Genomic DNA, 19155 nt, shown 5'->3' on the forward strand with positions numbered 1-19155 from the left:
TCCCATCTTATTGCATTTCAGAGAATGTTTAGAAACACCATGGCCTTTCATAAATGCTCTGATTCACAGGTTATAGCATTTTGCAAAGTACATGTCTCTGCAATGTTAACTATTTAAGGTGACTCTTCAAGAGTGACTTGACTTATGAAACTAATGGTGGCCGTTTTCTGTCAAAAAAAGAAAAAAATTGAGCCTTGAATGAGAGAGACCTGCTCCAGAAGTTCTTCATCTTAAAGAGAAGAAGCAAAGAGATTTCTCTTTTTGTTATTTTAATGTATTCTTGAGTCTGTATATTTATAAATTAAAAGACCAATCAAGAGACATAGACCTGAAGCCAGGATACATGGCTCATGCCTGTAATCACAGCACTCGGTAGGCTGAAGAAGGAATGCTGTTAAGAGTTTGAGGGCAGTTTAGGGATATATAATGAGTTCTAAGGCCACACTGGGCTGTAGTGTAAGATCCTGACTCAAAAAGAAAAATGAATAAAGAAAAGAAGACCACATTTGAAGGTTTAGCAAGGAGTTATCTCTGCTCTATGAATGCATTGTCTGTGAAGTTGTAGCTGCGGCTTAGTTGTTAAGAGCATCATTACTTTCCCAGAGGATCTGAGTTTTGTACCCAGCATCTATATTAGGCAGCTCACAACTAACTGCCTATAACTGCAGCTTCAGAGGAGCCCATGTTTCTGACCTCTGCAGGTAGTACACTTTCATGCACACACCACCACACAAACTCACACATATGCAAGAAATTTAAAATAAATTCTTTTAAAAAGAATACTTCACAAGAAAGAAAAACTGTCTGTATGCATATGATGCAAGTTTATGTTTATATGGTATTTATATTAATTGTTTTCATTAGTAGGTTATATTGCAATTTATATTTCCAATAAAAATACAGCTGGGCATGGTGGCACAAGCCTTTAATCCCAGCACTCAGGAGGCAGAGGCAGGCAGACTTCTGAGTTCGAGGCCAGCCTGGTCTACAAAGTGAGTTCCAGGACAGCCAGGGCTATACAGAGAAACCCTGTCTCAGAAAAAAAAATACCATATAGGAGAGTCTATGTGTTTGATGTAAACTTTTTTCCATATACAAACATAAATTTGTTATGCAGCTTCATTGTCAAACTAGGTATGGTGTGAATGAAATCTGTCACTGTTTCCAGAGGATTTCCTCAAGGTGTGGTTTGGTGATGCATTCGGGAGCTTCTGCCATACAGTCCATGGGGGTCATAGGACAAGAGATCAATATGATCAATATCAAAGTAGAAAGTAAGAACTCTTGGGATTTATCATTGCTTTTATTTTTTGAAAAAAAAATGTCTCCGTCGCTCTCAATAAATACAGATGTGTTTATGTCTGCACACTAACTTGAAAAGGAAAATGCATTTTGTTCTTGTCAGAGGCACTCAAAAATATCAAAAGGGCTGTTCTCCAGGTCCCGTACCAGGGCACTAGCTGATTGCGGTACATTAACTCGCCACTCTGTGGATCCCCTTCTCTTCTTTTGATGCAGAAGCCATACCCAGAGGTTTTTTGTTTTTATTTTTTTTTCTTGTTACTATGACTTTTCCTTATTCCTGCTGCTCCAAAGTCATGGTTCTTCTCTTCTTGATTTTGAAAATCAAAACTTCCAAATCCAGAATCCTGTAACATTTTCCTCCTGCCCATGAGCCTACACACCAACTACCCACCTTTAGATCATAAATCTAGTAGGTCTTAGGATGCCATGTGGATGTCTTGCCTCTGGTTTTTTATTACTTTTTTAGTTCACATAACTCAAAAATTATTTTCACCCTGTTTTCTTTTCATTTCCATCAGCATGTATAATGTTATGGATGCTAGAAGATTTCATCACCATTGTATGTATTTTTGAGCCTGGGATTATAGATTCAACAAAATACATACCATTTATTTTTGTAATTTTGAAACACAATCTTTCTCTGTATTCCAAGCTTGTCTAGAATATATTATGTAGCTTGGGCTGGCCTAGAAATCACAGTTATCCTCTTGCCTTGCTGTCAAGAAAAGAAAAAAAAAAGAAAAAGAAAAAGAAAAGGAAAACATCTAAAATCTCAGTAGAATCACCATTTCTAGAGAGTTCTCTAGTTATAGCCCATGGCTCATTTTATTTTTCAAGGAAAAGCTTGCGCTACTGTATTCAGGTAAGAGCTGATAGATGGCATGAAGTAGGGTCTACACCTGCTTGTCTTAGAAGGAGAAGCTAACAAATAATTAATTATTGGCAGATCTCTATGGACCTGATACCTTGATACTGAGTGAACTTATTTCATTTTTTGACAGCATTCTTCTACATTTCAAAGTGAAACAACAGATCCAGAGAGACAGGGTGAGTCAGAAGCATAGAGCTAGGATATGGTAAAAACATGACTTGGCAGGAATGCTGGAGATTCTAAAACTGAGGTTCCCTTGCCAACATACCCCATGCACAGGGATGAAGAGATAGTACAACTTTAAATATCCTTCCCCAAAGTCACCTTGTAAAGCCTTCAAGTGTGGTTATAATAGCTACCCCTTGCACCTTTCATGGGTTACAATGAACCTGTACTTGGTTTGTTTGCTCTTCACAAGGTCCATGCAAAACTGCCATATGATTCACCTTCCAAAATCTGAGAGTCTGGTATCTGAAAGAGAAAAATAATAGGGTTATGTCTAACAAGCAATTGGTAAAAAGAGGAGAAAAATAAAATGGCCTACAGACTTTTAGATGGCCAAAGCTGCCTTTCTGTTATCATTATAATAGCAATTATCTGTCTCTGCAACTGTAAGGATACAATGAAAAACAGATGTTTGGTGCTTTTTGATTCAAGAAACATCCCCAGGAAGTGATCTAACTTCAAAATATAAGATATATTTGTTAATAATATCTGCTACAGCAAGATGGATAGCAAATTTTTTCAAAAGCTAGTTTTTCTTTTAAAAGGAGATAGCAGAGGGAGAAAACAGGGAGTTGTTTTGTTTTGTTTTGTTTCCCATATACATAACCCCAGGGCCAAGAAGTGGGAGTGGGTGGGTAGGGGAGCAGGGTGGGGGGGAGGGCATAGGGGACTTTCAGGATAGCATCTAAAATGTAAATGAAGAAAATATTTAATAAAAAATTGAAAAAAAAAGAAGCAGAAACAAGAGCAGTCTTAATAGAACATTAGTGGTCCTGCTAAATGGGCTTTCTCAGAAAAAGAACAAAGTATTAAAGAAAGAAGCTACAAGAGGGGACAGCTTAAGTTCAGGTTGTAGTTTTTTGGGTTTTTTTCTTTGTTTTGTTTTGTTTTGTTTTTTTATAGGAGGAGTTCTTGAACTTTATACTTAACACTGTGTGGTTCTCAACCTGCCTATTGCTTTGACCCTTTAATACAGTCTCACATATTTTTGTGACCCCCAACCATAAAATTACTTTTGTTTCTAAGTCATAACTGAAGTTATGCTACTATTCCGAATTGTAGTGTGTGTGTGTGTGTGTGTGTGTGTGCATGTGTGTGTGTTTTCTGATGGTCTTAGTTGACTCTTGTGAAAGGGTTTTGACACCTAGGTGGAGAATTGATAACATAGGAGACGACTTTCAAATTTAAACCCATCAAAAATACTCTAGCCATTTGGCAAAATAACTGTTTTGATTCAAAATTGATTTAAGCTGAATTTTCTCCACTATACCAAATTAAGGACAAGAAATGTTTCATTAGCCAACCTATTCAAAAAATTAATACACCTGGGGCTAGGAAGTTAGCTCGGCAGGTAAAATCTTTCTATACAAGCATGAAGACCTGAGTTCAAATCCCCAGTACCCATGTAAAAAGTCAAGCATAATCACTCAGGCATGTAAGCCCAGCAGTGAAAAGAAGTTGAGCAGAGCTAGAAAGGACATTAGGGATTTCTGGCCATAAGCCTGGTTTCAGGTTCAGAGAGAGGCACTGTCTCATGGGAATAAGGCAAGGAATGAGAGAGTACCTGACATAATCCTCTGGCTTCTGCATGCAAGCATGTAGGCACACACACACACCCCTACACGTAAATGCACATACACATTCACCACACTCACATAAAGTGACACAAACAGAGATACATAAATATACAGAAGTCATTTTTAAAGAAATCAATATATCTTAGTATATCATTAATTCACCTGAGACAACAAAAGCTGAAGAGAAACATTTGGCCAGGAGAAAGAACTGCTTTTTAGAAGATTTCATAAAACAGAAAGTTAACAAAAATGTGGAAGTTTTGGAAAAAATGCAAAAGATGTTTGTAACTAAATCATGAATGTTAACTTGTGTTAGAATTGTCACATAAACTTCTATTAGAGAAAAAAAGAAGAATCTATCCTCCTTAAGTGAACATTTAGTTAGAGAAAATTATGCAGCATGGAGGACTTTTTGCTTGGTTGAACAATTATTATACATTGACAATTTAAGGGAGAAGAGTCGATGTCTTCGAGTTACATTTTATTCTGTGAAGACTAAAACTGTCTACTCTTTTCAATAGAGCCTCCCTGTTTTTACTTTTCAGTCCTTGGAAACCCAAGATTTTGTGCAGATAGGTAAAATGAGAGAAAAGAGAGTGTTCTTGCAAATGCTGTGCAATTACAGAGTGCGTTCAAACATCATTTGTTGCATTCGGAAAATGACAGAATCCATTTAGCAGCAATTCAAGATACATTTTTCTAAAGCTACACACACACACACACACACACAGGAATACAAACACACAAACCCTTACTGATTTTACTCCCGCTGTAAGATATCACAGTGAACACATAGGTTTGAAGTTTTAACATTCCATAATTAATATTTGCCTTTTTTCAATGACTTTACTCAGAGATATACTGCTCTTTTCATCACTTTTGTTTATCCTAAGGTTTATCCTAAGTTTTCAAAAATGCATACAATAACATCAATACTCTAGACCTTTGCATAAGCGAACAGCCAGCTGGGCTTGATGAAGGGGGAAAGGAGGCAGAAGGAAAGATAAAAAAATTCAGCTGAATGACCTTAAAGGGATTAGGTTTAGAGTGTACAGTACTCTTACCTCAAAATGATGACAATACAGTTTAAGAAAATTAAAGAGTGCATATGATCCTCATATTTAAAACAAAAGACAGGATATAGGATGAGAGAATAAAAGATAGTGAAGGAAATGAAGGGAAGCAAAAGTGAGAAAGAAGAGGAGAAAAGAAAGGCAGAGGGACAAAATGCGACCTCAACTAAGAATGGAGCTTGGCTATAGAGTCAATAACTCAGCATGTACAAGACCGTAGGCCCTATTTTTGGCACCAAAGCAAACAAACACATAAACATAAAGAGTAGAGGGAACTTTTGGAAATTTTTACTGTCCCACAAGGAAATCAAATGAAGTTTTAGCGTTGGAAAAGATAGTTTCATTGGATTGATTTATTTTAAAATTTCTAATGGTTCTCAATAAACTCTTATCATACATGTGCATTAAAATGATGTATCTTGGCAATCAGCATGCATGTACTTCTGCCACCCGACAGTGTCTGAGAAACATTCCTCCTGGGACTTACCCTAAACTCTGGGCTAGCTCTAACACTAACTTCTCAGTCAACTAGAAATTGAGAACTGTGTTTGCTTTTTAGAGGAACAACTATTGGGTTCACATACCTAAAAATCTTCCTGGATATGCCTTGCTTTCAATAAGTGAAGAACTGCTAAATTTCAGTATATTTATTTATAATAAAATTGTAAATGTAAGTACATGAAATACTATGTTCATCTTGGATGGGTATTTTCTACAAACTCTCCTTAGCTTCAAGAGATAATAAAATATAAATCCTATAAATATTTTATTTTGTTGAAAAGAACTGGAGGCTTCCGATAATGATATCCATTTTAAACATACTTACCTGTAATTTTCCTGCAAAGTACTAAATGAGCAATCAATTCATGTGATTTTTTTAAAAAAAGAAAATCATGTTTATAGGATTCTGAACAAGTGTTCTATTAAAGGTTATATTCTGGGTCATTTAAAAGATTTTGAAAAATAATCTTTGAGTCAGGCATGATGGAGGCTCAGACAAAAGGATTACTGTGAGTGCAAGGCCAGCCTAGGCTATAAAACCAAATTGTGTCATGAAAACCAAACAAATGAATAAATATATCTTCACAAAAACTAGTTGTCATAGCCATAATGTAGCAATATAAATGTATACATGTTACATATAAAATACAAAATATTGACCAGGTAGTAGGTGTCTGACGAAGGGATCTTTGTACTACAGTGTATTTATTTGTTATAAGTCTGTCACTTCAAGAAATCTATGATGTAGACTTGTTTTCTAGAACTCTTCTGCTTATAAATGACAGAAAGTCTGACTCAACTAGCTTATGCACAAAGTGACCTTATTTGCTCATACCTTGGGGTAGAGCTGTGTGCACAAGGGCAATGGCATCCAGAGTCTGGGACCTCTGTTCCATGGCCCTCATTTGCTTCTATAAGCTAGCTTCCTTTTATCATCTTGACCATTGAAGTCTTACCATTACTCATCAACACTTGACAACAACTGTGGCAGGAGGAAGCAACATTATGGAAGGATTTTAGAGGGCAGGGCTTCTGGTTTTTTAGAATATCAGGGTGGGGAATGTGTGGCAAGAGGTGCTTCATAATATCTGACAGATCAAGAAGCAGAGAAAGGAGAACAGCAACACTTACTTATCCTTTATCCTTTATATAAATAAAATGAATAAATAAATAAATATATAAAAATATTCACAAAACCTCCTAGCCATTGGCTATGTGTTTTCCACTTAAGAAAAGACTTATCCCATCACCAATCCCTTCTAGATATGTCCTCAAAGTTATACCTCCTCACTAATACCCAGTACACTTCTTAATCCCATCAAGTTTATATTCAAAATACTCATCACACCTACCTACACTCTCAAAGTCATGCATTGTAAGATTTGGAACCAAGAGTAAGAATGCTTCTCTTTTTCAATAGTCTTACCAAAAATAGAAGTCTAGCTGCCATATTAATTGCTCTGTATGTCATTCTTGAACCATTTGCTGCAGCTGGAAGGATGGCCCTCTCTTAGGTGTACCAAGAGGGTGAGGAAAAAGTGCATAGTTTCTTAAATCAGTAGACATTTGGTGCATAACCATCCTTGCTAGACTGGGATGGGGTTTATTTATAGAGTACATTCTTAACATACCCAAAGCTTTGGGGAGGATGTCGATCCACAGCACAGCAAAATAAAGCAAAGCAAAGGCAAAACAAAACAATAACAAAGACGGTTATTGCTAGTATTCTTTCTCAAGGGTGGAGATCTGATCATGGTGGTGCTGAGGCAAAGCAATAACTACAGTGTGACAAGATTAACAATATAGTACAATTCTAGTATAGCATATACTGTATTACTGGATGCAGTTGTGTCCCTGGAGAAACAAGCTCCAGCCATGTCAGACAACATTGCTGAGAGTGGATCGTCTTAAGATATCCTGAGAAGGAGGTAGGAGTCTATCCCTGAGATCATAAGGTTACTTGGACAGTGGACTATCTGATTAGGTAAATTTGAAGTCAGAGGACTGGGGTATGTCCCTGTACAATCACTAGTGTGAACAGAATTGAAGCTGCCATGGGCAAAGAAGGTCGGGCATGAAGACTTGTCATCACCCTGGAGATTCTGTTCCCAATGGAGGGTAACATTAACTTCATGTGAGCAAAACTTACCTTTTATAGAGTATTTTTTACATGCAAAGAACAAATTAAAATATATTATACCATCAGATAAATAGTATATTAATGACATTACAACTGAATGGGAACCAGGAGGTGGTGGCAACATGCCTTTAATTCCAGCATTCAGGAGGCAGAGGCAGGAGGATCTATGAGTTAAAGCCAACCTTGCCTACAGAGTAAGTTCCAGGACAGGGAGAGGTACACGGAGAAACCCTGTCTCAAAAAATGAAACAACCAAACAACAACAACAAAAAAAAACCAGAAAAACAAACAGAAAAACAAACAGGAAGGAATGGAGTGAGGATGGGGGAAAAGAAAAGAAAAGAAAAGAAAAGAAAAGAAAAGAAAAGAGCCGGGCATGGTGGCACACACCTTTAATCCCAGCGCTCAGGAGGCAAAGGCAAGCAGATTTCTGAGTTCGAGGCCAGCCTGGGCTACAAAGTGAGTGCCAGGACAGCCAGGGCTACACAGAGAGACCCTGTCTCAAAAAAAAAAAAAAAAAAACAAAAAAAAAATAGAAAGAAAGAAAGGAAAAGGAAAAGGAAAAGGAAAAGGAAAAGGAAAAGGAAAAGGAAAAGGAAAAGAAAAAGAAAAAGAAAAAGAAAAAGAAAAAGAAAAAGAAAAGAAAGAAAAGTGAATGGGTGGCCTGAAGCCTATTAGGAAAATAATAGCTTAAGAGTCCTCAGTGGGGCTAAGGATATCACTATCACTCAGTGGGTACTTGATAATTATATTATGATGAGTTCAAGGCCAACTTAAGATTTAAGACCACATCTGACACAAATATTACTGTCTGCCTCCCATTAGGGACAGTTATAGCTTTATCACCACATTAAACATACAGAATCTTGTATGTTAATTTTCAGGGTTATACACTGCCCACTAAACTCCAGGTGCTAGCATGGTTCCAGGTTTAGAAAGGCAACGAGCTTGGTTCTAGGTTAAAAAGAGTTGAGAATGTAGTTCAGGAGTAGTAGGATGCTTGCCTAGCAAGTGGAAGGGTTGGGTTCCATCCCCTACGCTACATATTTTATTTGAGTAAGAGAAAAGAACAACAGCAACACAACCCCTTCTCTCAGGTTCTGTGACGATGAAATATTAAGCAACCAATAAGTCAAAATGTGGGCAAACATCTCTTATTTTACCAGTTAACAGACAACTGGAGGTGGTCATTTTGGTCATTTCTCTGACAAACTTCACCTAAACCAAATACAGATTCCTGCCTCATACTCATCGTTTAAATCTTACTTCTGACCACTTCACCATCTTGTGTAAGTAACATAGTAATAACATTAATAATAGGACAAAGGCTTGCACCTTCATTTTCCAATTAGAATGTATGTGCATGATGTATGAGTCAAAACTGACATCCTAGTTAGTGAACCTGCATGTGTGGAAAAGGAGGTAGTTGAGTTTTTCTCCAGAGGTGTTTGAAATGAAGTCATGTTCTTTCTATAATTCAAGCATTCTCTATTGCCTCTTCTCTCTCTGTGTCTTACAAAGAGAATTAGGACCCACTTGTGTGATTTAGACAGACCTCCCTGGATATTTTCTACTGTGCTATCCCATAAATGTCCAGATATTGCTGCTTTTTAGTGCTGAACATAGCAAGCATCTCATTTGTAGCCTCATTTTCTTCATCCCAAAAATTATAAAGACATTAGCACTCTACCTGTCCTAACTACCTCAAGAGACTTATTTCTGGTGATCTCTGAGGAAATCTATATGAAGCAATTTTAGATGCTTGGGAGGAGACAATGTGGGAAAAAAACCTACAAAGTGTTATGATTAGTTCTTTCATTCTGCTGAAATGGTGTAAGTGTATAAAGGAAACAGAATATCACACAGGAAATTGACTTGAAAACCCACATAAAACCCACATGCTTTGTGAAGCATCCCCACATACTGTGCAACTGGGTACAGGGACATTCAAGACTGAAGTTTGGTCACAATCTATCCTGTGGCTTGTCTGGACAGAAGTAAGTCTATATGTATGCAGGAAATTCAACACAATTTTCCTGAGTAAAAGCTTGGAGTGTTTATAAACAGGAGTAATTTTTGTGAGATTTTAATAGCAATTCAAGTATGCATGTGGATCAATCAGCTAAAACAAACCCGGCTGAAACAGCACATATTGCTAAACTTGTGGGGACTCAGGGAAACACAGCTAGGCTTCCATAGAGACTGGCTCTCATTCTGTTGTAGCATCAGTCTGTAAAGGTTATTCCATAGAATGAGAGTGTGTGCACATGTGAATACACACACACACACACACACACACACACCCCTACCTCTGAGGCAGAAACAGTGCTTATCACCAAGATTTTCCCAATGCCTTAGTTTCTTTTGAAGGATCAGACAAGGGGCTGGTGAGATGGGAAGGATCAGACAAGTGCAAATAGAGAGGCTTAGTACCACAAAAAAATGAAGCCTGGAATCATGAAACCTGAAGCCCATATAGAGACAACTGGCACATCTGTCCATCTGGTATGCTATTCTCTCCTCTGGAGAAGACTACAGGGATCATTGTGCTGAAACATTAAGAAATCTTCTCTGGGAAGTGATAAGTCTTGACATTGTACTATAGGGGTATTATTCAGTCATCTTTTAATCCTAGTACCAAAGTTGTTTCGTAAGAATACCCTGACCATACCAAAACCTCAAATTAGTAGTGTGACATAATTTCTTGACACTATATTAGCTGCTCACTAAAATCCCAGGAAATTTGGGTCTCTCCTCAGTTCTGATTGGTGGGTGCTACATCCTTGCAGGGCTTAGGTCCTAGATTCCTGACTAGAGGCAACAAGAACAGACGCTAAAGAAATGACAGACACATAGACACAAAAGCTGGGACCGAGTAGTTTGCTCTTCAGTTGTGAAGTCACAGTAGCCTGGAAACACAACATAATTGCAGTATACCGTTGAACAGGGAGGTGGAGCACATATAGCTAAACAAGGAGGAATGGTTATTACATACAGAAAATAAGGAATCAGGGTTTATAGTATACAGCTGAACAAGGAGGTGGGTTTAACTAATCTCAGTAGGAACAAAGTCTGTTATGGAGAAGTTTCCAGACTGCATATATTCATTGGGAGAAAGCTATGGTGGGCATTTTCTGTAAACACAATCAATATCCATACACCATAAAAAGTCTTTGCCATCTCTCTGAGCCTCAACCAGGGATGTCTTTGACACTCACAGTGACCAAGGCATTGGTCTTTGACATGAACATGCACATGTCCATTCAAGACTTTAAGAAATACTTTCTGAGTATGTCTAACCTCAGGGTGTCCCAACATTGGTTTTAGAATTATGGTTATAAAATACATTATTGAAAATAGTGTTCAACATGGCCAGGAGCCACATTTGTGATAATAGTATGTCTGCCAGTTGATTTCTAAATGGGACTTGCTATGTGCAGAGTGCTATGACAAATATAAGTGACTGAAGCTTAAACAATAAACAGCAAGGGCTGGGAGTGTGACTCAGTGATGCAGCATTTTATAGTCAAGATCCTGGATTCAACCTCTGGCACTGCAGGTAGGGAGAGAAAGGAAGCTGATCATTTCCTTCTTGTAGTGTAGAGTCTGAAAGTTCCTATTTCAGGGTTGTGTACAGGGGGTGCTAAAGACCTGCCTCTGTAGATGATCATCTTCTCATTGGTCTTCTCACAAAAGGGGACTGAAAAGTCAAGGAACTCTCCCACACGTACTGTTGTTTGGTTGGTTTGTTAGCTTATGGTTGCTGTTGTTGAAACAAGGTCTCACTCAGTAGACCAGGCTGATCTCAAGCTCTCAGTCCTCCTGGGTGTTGGGATTATAGAAAATGAGCTATTAAACCCAGCTTCGGTGCCTATTACCTAAGCAAGACTAATCCCATTCTTATAACCTAATTAAGGGCCTGGAGGGTTCTACCTCCAAATGCTATCCCAGTGGGAGTTTGGTTTCAGCTTCCAAATAGTGGCGGCTACTGACATTTGGCTCACAATCTTTCTGTGAGATTTACTTTCCAGCTTTGAGACCAGTGCACTACTTTAAACATTGACATAGCCACAGATTACATGGATGACAGTTTCCAAACTCTGGCTCAGATTCTTTTCTTATGCTAAAATAATTACAAATGATTAAACATAAGTTCATCTTATTATGTATTATTTATTCCATCTGGAAAAGGAATTCCTTATGTGCTATTTCCTTGAAGATTGCTAAGTTGGGAAGATTGACACTCCATAACTATAACATATTTGATTCTAATAATAGGCACTTATTAAGTACACTAAGAGAGTCTTATACCAATAAATCATTGTAATTGGAATTAGTGTGATCAACTTTCAGTTGAAGGCACATAGATTCTGCTAACTCTTTTCTCACATTGAAGGGTCCCAGTGGTTCTCTAACTTACTAATGCTGCAACCCTTTAATACAGCTCTATTATGTGTGGTGACCCCTTCAAACATAAAGTCATTTTGTTGCAACTTTTAACTATAATTTTGCTACTATTATAAATCAGAACGTAAATATCTGGAATGCAGGATGTCTGATATGGGAGCCTTGTGGGAGTCCCTGCCCTTGGGTTGAGAAACACTGGTTTATACCAGGCTCCAAGAAAAGGAAATAGTAACCTTGGGAGGAGCAGCTGATTGTGGAGCAGTGACTAAAAATAATGGGATATCTACAAGGACTTTGTAGTAGGAGAACCTAAGTAGATAGCCAGGCATGAGGTATATGCCTGTAATCCCAACACACATAAAATAGAGGCAGGAAGACTGTATGTTCAAGGCCATTCTAGGCCACGGGGATAGTTTCAGGTCAACTTAGATGATAGACACTCTGTGTCAAAACTAGGAAGGGAAGGAAAGATGGAAAACATGGTAAACAATGTATCAGTAGAACACAGAAGTCAGCCTCAAAGAGCTCCCAATAGCAAACCTGGCATGTTGGAGTAACAAAACAGTGGTGTTATCCTGGTTTAGTATCTAATTGTAAAAATAATTTAAAAATTACAGATCCATGCTGACATAAATAAGGGATTTAACAAATTCATGGGAAGAGGTTCAAAGATTGCTCAGTGGTTAAGAGCACTTACTGCTTTTTCAGAGGACCTGAATTAAATTCCTGGCAACAACATGGCAGCTCACAGCCATCTACAACTTGGTTCCAGTGGATCCAGTGATGCCTTGACATGCATCCAGTTGGCTTTGACAGACATGCATGTGGTGCACATACATACATGCAGGCACAGACATATAATGTCCAAACAGAGAAAGAAAACAAGCAGGGGAGAGAGAGAGAGAGAGAGAGAGAGAGAGAGAGAGAGAGAGAGAGAGAGAGAGAGAGCCCACAACTTTCCCTAATTGATGTAGCTGTTTCTGTCCTCTGGGATGTAGAGCTTAGCCTCATCTGTCCTGTGTTGACTACAACCTGCATTTTGTGATCAACATAACAAAATAACTTGCAGTAGAGAAATGCTGGCCAAGGATCCAGGTGATTGATGAAAGCAGTACCAGTGATAAGTCATGGGGATGGCATGTACTGCTGACATAATAGAATGAGAGAGAACATACATCTGTAATCTTCTTCATAAAGCCCATAACTAGTCCAGTCAGGTAAAAGAAAAAAGGTCAGAACATTCTAATTTGGCAGACATTCCATCAGATATCTTATGAGTCTGTTGCAGAACTATCAAGGTCATAAAAAATAAGGAAAAATTAAGTCCCTGTCACAGGCCAAAGGAAACTAAAAGGATCTGACAACTATGTGCAATGTGACCCCTGCATTGCTTCCCAGAACAGCAAAATGACATTAATAAAAAACCTGGTCAAATGGACTTTAGTTACCAGTAAAGTAACAATGTTCTCCTTTTGATTGTAACAAACTTATCATAACAATGTAAGCTGTCAAGACTGAGGGAACTGCTGTTGTATGGCGGAACACTACACTACGAGAAAGAGCCTGGAGGATCTAGGGTTTAAGGTCAACCTAGGTACACAGGAATACCTTGTCTAAAAAAACTGGAGTTTCTATAGGGGAAAATATAGGAGAGGAGAAATATGAGAAGTATTCATGCTAACCTAACAACTTTTCTGTCCCTCTAAAATTTGTCCAAAATAATTTTATTAGAGAGGTAAAGCTTTGACCTTTTAAATAGGAAATATGATCTTTGTTATATTAGAAACATGGTGCTGAGTGGTTGGAAGTAATATTATGTTGTATAATGTGAGGGATGGGGGAAGTCTCTAAGAAATGGCTTAGAATATAGAGGCCATCACAGAGCTACAACTCCTGAACATCTACAAGAAAGACACAAAAGACTGTATACCTATACTATGGTACAGTCTTTTCCATAGACTGCCCACATCTGCCATACACATCTGTCTCAAATGATCATTGACTAAAGGGAAATGTGAAGTGGGCCCTCCTGAACTAGAATTTTAATGAAACAAAAGCAAAAAATTGAAAATGGTGAGAGGCTTTAGCATCTCCATTATAATGATCAAGTTCAAGTCTTCTCTATTGTAGACCCTCAGCAAACAAATGGAAAACTCAGATCTTCCAAACAATGTTTAAATTATTGGCAACATAAATACACATTTGGTTGTTGATGGTGTGGCGATGGTGGTAGTATGATGTTTGTGAATGTACATGTGTATAGTTTCTTTTTTATTAATCATTTTATTCATTTTCATTTTAAATAATATCCTCCTTCCTGGTTACCCCTCCAAAACCTCTCCATCCTGTCCCTCCTCTCCTCCCTCCCCTTTACCTCTATGAGTGTGCTCCTCCACCTGTTCACCCACTCCCACTTCACCACTCTAGCATCCCTCAACACTAGGGCATCAAGCTTCCACAGGGCTAAGGGCCTTCCCTCCCACTGATGACCAACAAGGCCATCTTCTGCTACATATGCAACTGGAGCCATGTTTTGCTCCATGTGTACTCTTTAGTTGGTGATTTAGTCCCTGGGAGCTCTTGGGGGTCTGGTTGGTTGACATTGTTGTTCTTCCTATGGGTTTGCAAACCCCTTCAGTCCTTCAGTCCTTCTCCTAATTCCTTCATTGGAGTCCCCAGGCTCAGTCCAATGGTTGGATGTGAGCTTCCACATCTGTATTGGTCAGGGGCTGGTAAAACCTCTCAGGGGACAGCTACACCAGGCTCCTGTCAGCAAGTGCTTCTTGGCATCCTTTTGAAAAGGATGGTGGCACCTGGCATGGTGGTGCATGCCTTTAATCCCAGCACTTGGGAGGCAGAGGCAGGCAGATTTCTGAGTTCGAGGCCAGCCTAGTCTACAAAGTGAGTTCCAGGACAGCCAGGGCTATACGGCGAAACCCTGTCTCAAAAAAAACAAAAACAAAACAAAAAGGATGGTGGTGAATGTAATCTAACATAAAGCTGTAAATTTTCTAAGCATTATTAAATGGTTTTGTAATTGTTTTTGTTACTAGATTGCTTAGTTCTTGAACATGAACTCTGTAGATGGTAATGTAGACTCACATTGTCAAAAGCTGGAACATGTCTGGAACTTGAACTCATCATATCTCAAGTAGCACAGTACATATCCATAACATGGGTTCTTGCTTTGTGTTTATGTAGCCCAGTGCAGACTCCAATTTGCTCTGTGACCAAGGTTTGTTTTGAATTCTTGGTCCTCCTGCCTCTACTTCTCAAGTTCTGGGATTACCGGTGTACCATAAATGGCTAAAATATATAGACTCTTCTACTGTGTGATGAAGTAGGAATGAGATGAAAGCAGAAGGAGCACATGTCCTATGGAATTTAAAGAAAATTTTAAAAGAAGAGTACAAAACTAAATGATTTTGAATGCTTAAAAATTGAACGCAATGAAAAGGCCCAGGAAAGTATTTATTGCAAGTTCTTACTTTACCTTCTGGATTGAAGACCTATGACTCTCTGGGAAACATGTTTGCTTGAGGAAGATTTGGACACCAGTTAGAAAGCTGTATAAAATAGTGTTTCCTGACTACCCACAAAACTGTCCCACACAATTGAAGGATATTTTATACTAATCTTGTCTGTAACCCAATGGTTCAGGAATAGACAATAGATATCAGCTCTGCTGTCATTTCACTACTATTTTACCACAGAGACATGTGGCCTATGACACTTTTCCTCTTTTGCTTGTTTGAAGTGAAAGCACGCTGTTTTTTCTTTCCACCACTTTGTCCTACCTTAGTTACTTTCTGTAATTCATGACTACACTCTGAACTGCTGGTGATTTGCATCAACGGAGTTGTTAAAGGAAGTGACAGTGGCAAACCTCCTGTCTGGGCTTTCAGAGGAAGAGGAAGAGGAGGAGGAGGAGCGGGAATCTCTAGTACCTTAGCCTCTGAGGGCAAATGATTGACATGACACTTCTGTGCCAAGAGTCTCCTGCTCCTGGCTGTCCCAGAGCAAGTCAAATTCAAGATAAGAGTGTAATATAAAGTGAAATCAGGTGCTGGGGAGAGATGGCTCAGTCTAAAATGCTTGACAGGCAAGCACGAGGTCCTGAATTCAAAGCCCTAGAACCTATGTGAAAATGTTGGGTGTGATAATATACACTTGAAATCCCAGTGCTGGGGAGGTGGAAATCAGTGACTCCTCAGGGCTTGCTGGCCAGTCAGCCTACCCTATTCAGTGAGCATCAGACTACTGAGAGATCCTGTCTTAAAGAAACAAAGAAAGATGGCACTTGAAGAATAACATTTGAGGTTATTTTCTGTCTTCCACATGCACACACAGGCATGCCTAGCCACATACATATACACACCTGTATGTATGTGCACACATGGACACACAAAATTCAGGAGAAATATCCCTGTCCTTCTGTGAGATTTCTGTGGCACAGAATTGATATTGCAGTGAAAAACAATAAAAAGTGAAAAACTTAGCTCTTCATCTATTCATATATTTCTCTGGCATGGTTCAAGATGAATATTTGGAAAAACTGCAGACTTCTGCAGACAAAGATGAATTCGGAAATGCTGCTTTATTATAATGAAATTTGTTTCTACATAGGAAATTTCCATTCTGAAGCACAAAGTCAGTTTTGTCAGGATGCTCTTTCTGCCTGCTGTCCTTCCTTCTGCCTCAGGAATCTTTCACAAGGAGAGATTGGGGTCTGACACCTGGCACAAGTAGCTATGGCTAAGGACGACTGATACCTGAGAGACTCTCTCTGTGACACACTATGGACCTACTGACTGAGTATCTCTTCCCTGACCTTCCATATCTTATGGTACCTCCCCAGACACTCACACCCCTATGTTTTTGCTTAGCTCTACTGTAGTTCAGCCATCATTACAAACTTTGAGTGTTCGGCTGAAAGTATGAAGTTGCAGTAGGTTAAAAGTCCTGGTCAACTCACATATTCTTTTCCCTCTTAATCTGTCCAGTGTAAACGTCTTTCATAGACTTCAGAGGAAAAGGAGTTACATTTCCATGCAACACTACCCCACATGGTTGTGAATTGCTTAATCACCTTAGGAAGTACAGTAAAAAACAATAAACCTGTGGACACTTCAGTGAACGGTTACTAGCTCATGGAGGGTTCCTATAAACAAGAAAGTAAATGCATCATAATATGGACATTGCTGATCTAGCATAACAATCTACAATGGAAAAGGTTGAGTGCGTAGCAGACACTCTTTGTAGATATGCCAAGAACATTGAGAAAGAAGAAACAGCATGAATGGCCAGTAACAATTTCCAGGCATTCCTTATCTTTGGGTCAGTGACCTAGAATCCCACTAAGTAGCTGTATAGGCTGATGGTAAATTAAACCGCTTGGCAAAAAATATTGGAGAGCCTTTGTAGGCTACACAGAAGAGCTAGCTTTTTTTTTCCCCTGTACTTATTTTGAAACACCTGTGGCTATAAACATGAAAAGTCTCAGTTTCCAAGAGCAAGTCCATACCCTCTACTATTTGTAAAACAACTACATTGTGTGTATTTAAATGATTACCAACATTTCTGGAAAAGTGGATTTTCTTTAAAGCTCACAAGCAAGAGGTACAATAAGACCCATAATATGAGAAAGCCTTTTGGTTGCCCCCTCAAAGGCTGCTGGTACTCAGTGTTTTTAATAAAATATGCTTCAGTATTTACACATTTCTCTTTTGTTTGGCAAGGAAATGTTAGCAGTGGGCAAAGCTTCAGAGAATCACATTAGTGTATAGCAAGTAGAATGGCAAATGCTGAAAGGTATTACATGCTATAATGATGTTTTACCGTTTGATGTCTTTTGACTCCTTGTTCTGAGCCTCACTTCATCTTCATTGCACAGTGTCTAAGAGACTGGTTGAGCTTTATAACCCATAACCTGAAAAAAAAAAAAAAAACCTATCTCAAAGACTGTTCATTGTTTCATGTCCTAAATAGATTACGATGTGTCGCGTCCACTCTCGACCAGCAAGAACGACACGACCACCAGTCCTTCTAACAGCAATTTATTCAGTCCTGTTTCTTCTTGTTTATATCTCCCCCCCCCCAGGCCTGGGCCTCTCACTCTTAAATACTCTCAGTTCTCATTCACGCACAGCAGGCCACGCCACCTTACCAGGCACGCAGCTTCAGCTAATCAGGGCAGCAGGGGCATATCTCCATCAGAATGGATTTACCGGTATCCTGGTACACCTGCGCAGCTCTCAAGATGTTTGTGGTTTATATGAGGAAGTCAGGTGCAAGTCATACCTTAGCTGCAGTCCCTGGCGCCTTTGGGACTGCTGCCACACCTGCTCCCCACAACGATGTAAATACTGTCATGAATTTAAAAGACCAACTGAGAAAATGTATGTAACATATATGACTTTAAATAAAGGCAAAAATATTGCATTATTTAATTAAATCTACAGATGGTTTCAGGACTTTAGCTTCTGGGTTCTAGGGGTAAAACCAGGGTCTGACCCCTGCCAGAAAAGCATCCTGCTATGGGACTATAATGCGGGCTCACATTCTTTTTCAAAACTTCATAGTGATCTTTATCTTATAGATAAATGTGAATATTACCTGTACTATATATTTCATATAAATATTCATATAATTATTACCACATGTAGAGTGATGGATCTTGGGGTTATAGGACTGAAGTAATGTTATTTTCCATTTTATAATCATACATTGCTATTTGAAAATTTAAAATTTCTCTAAAAATCATATTTCCATAATTTTAGAAAGCTTGGCCATGACTATAGGTTATCAGTGTAAAGTGTAAACTGACTTGATTCATAGTTTGTGAGTCAGACTCTTCAGTATGGATTGTCCACAAGGGACAACATTTGTCAAGAGAGCTAGTTACGCCAATATGATTAGTTGTAATTATCATTAAAGTGCTTCTACACTGCAAGTCAACAAAACCCGAATTAACTATTATTTCTTCTGATTATTAGAAAATAAGTTGCTATCTTTTGATCCCTGGTATTCAGGTTATTAATTACAAAAGAAGAATAA

At 38.6% G+C, this 19155-nt stretch overlaps 1 protein-coding gene and 1 long non-coding RNA gene across 7 annotated transcripts in view; one reads left to right on the forward strand and one right to left on the reverse strand.

Annotated features, from left to right (window-relative positions):
- The window catches only part of Frmpd4 (FERM and PDZ domain containing 4), a 667256-nt gene that overhangs the window by 444653 nt on the left and 203448 nt on the right, over positions 1-19155 (forward strand). The gene's annotated exons all lie outside the window — the stretch shown is intronic.
- On the reverse strand, positions 1044-18357 carry LOC147004467 (uncharacterized). Of its 2 annotated transcripts, XR_015047128.1 has the most exons (4): positions 18266-18357; positions 17938-18028; positions 2445-2647; positions 1044-2020 (listed from the first exon to the last, which is right to left on the reverse strand). It is a non-coding gene; the product is annotated as an uncharacterized LOC147004467 (long non-coding RNA). The 2 variants fall into 2 exon arrangements; XR_015047127.1 differs by lacking the exon at positions 1044-2020 and having other exon boundaries at positions 2069-2647.

This window comes from Mus caroli, unplaced genomic scaffold (assembly GCF_978045245.1).
Source record: "Mus caroli unplaced genomic scaffold, Mus_caroli_1 scaffold_5, whole genome shotgun sequence".
In the NCBI taxonomy this organism is placed as follows: Eukaryota; Metazoa; Chordata; class Mammalia; order Rodentia; family Muridae; genus Mus; species Mus caroli.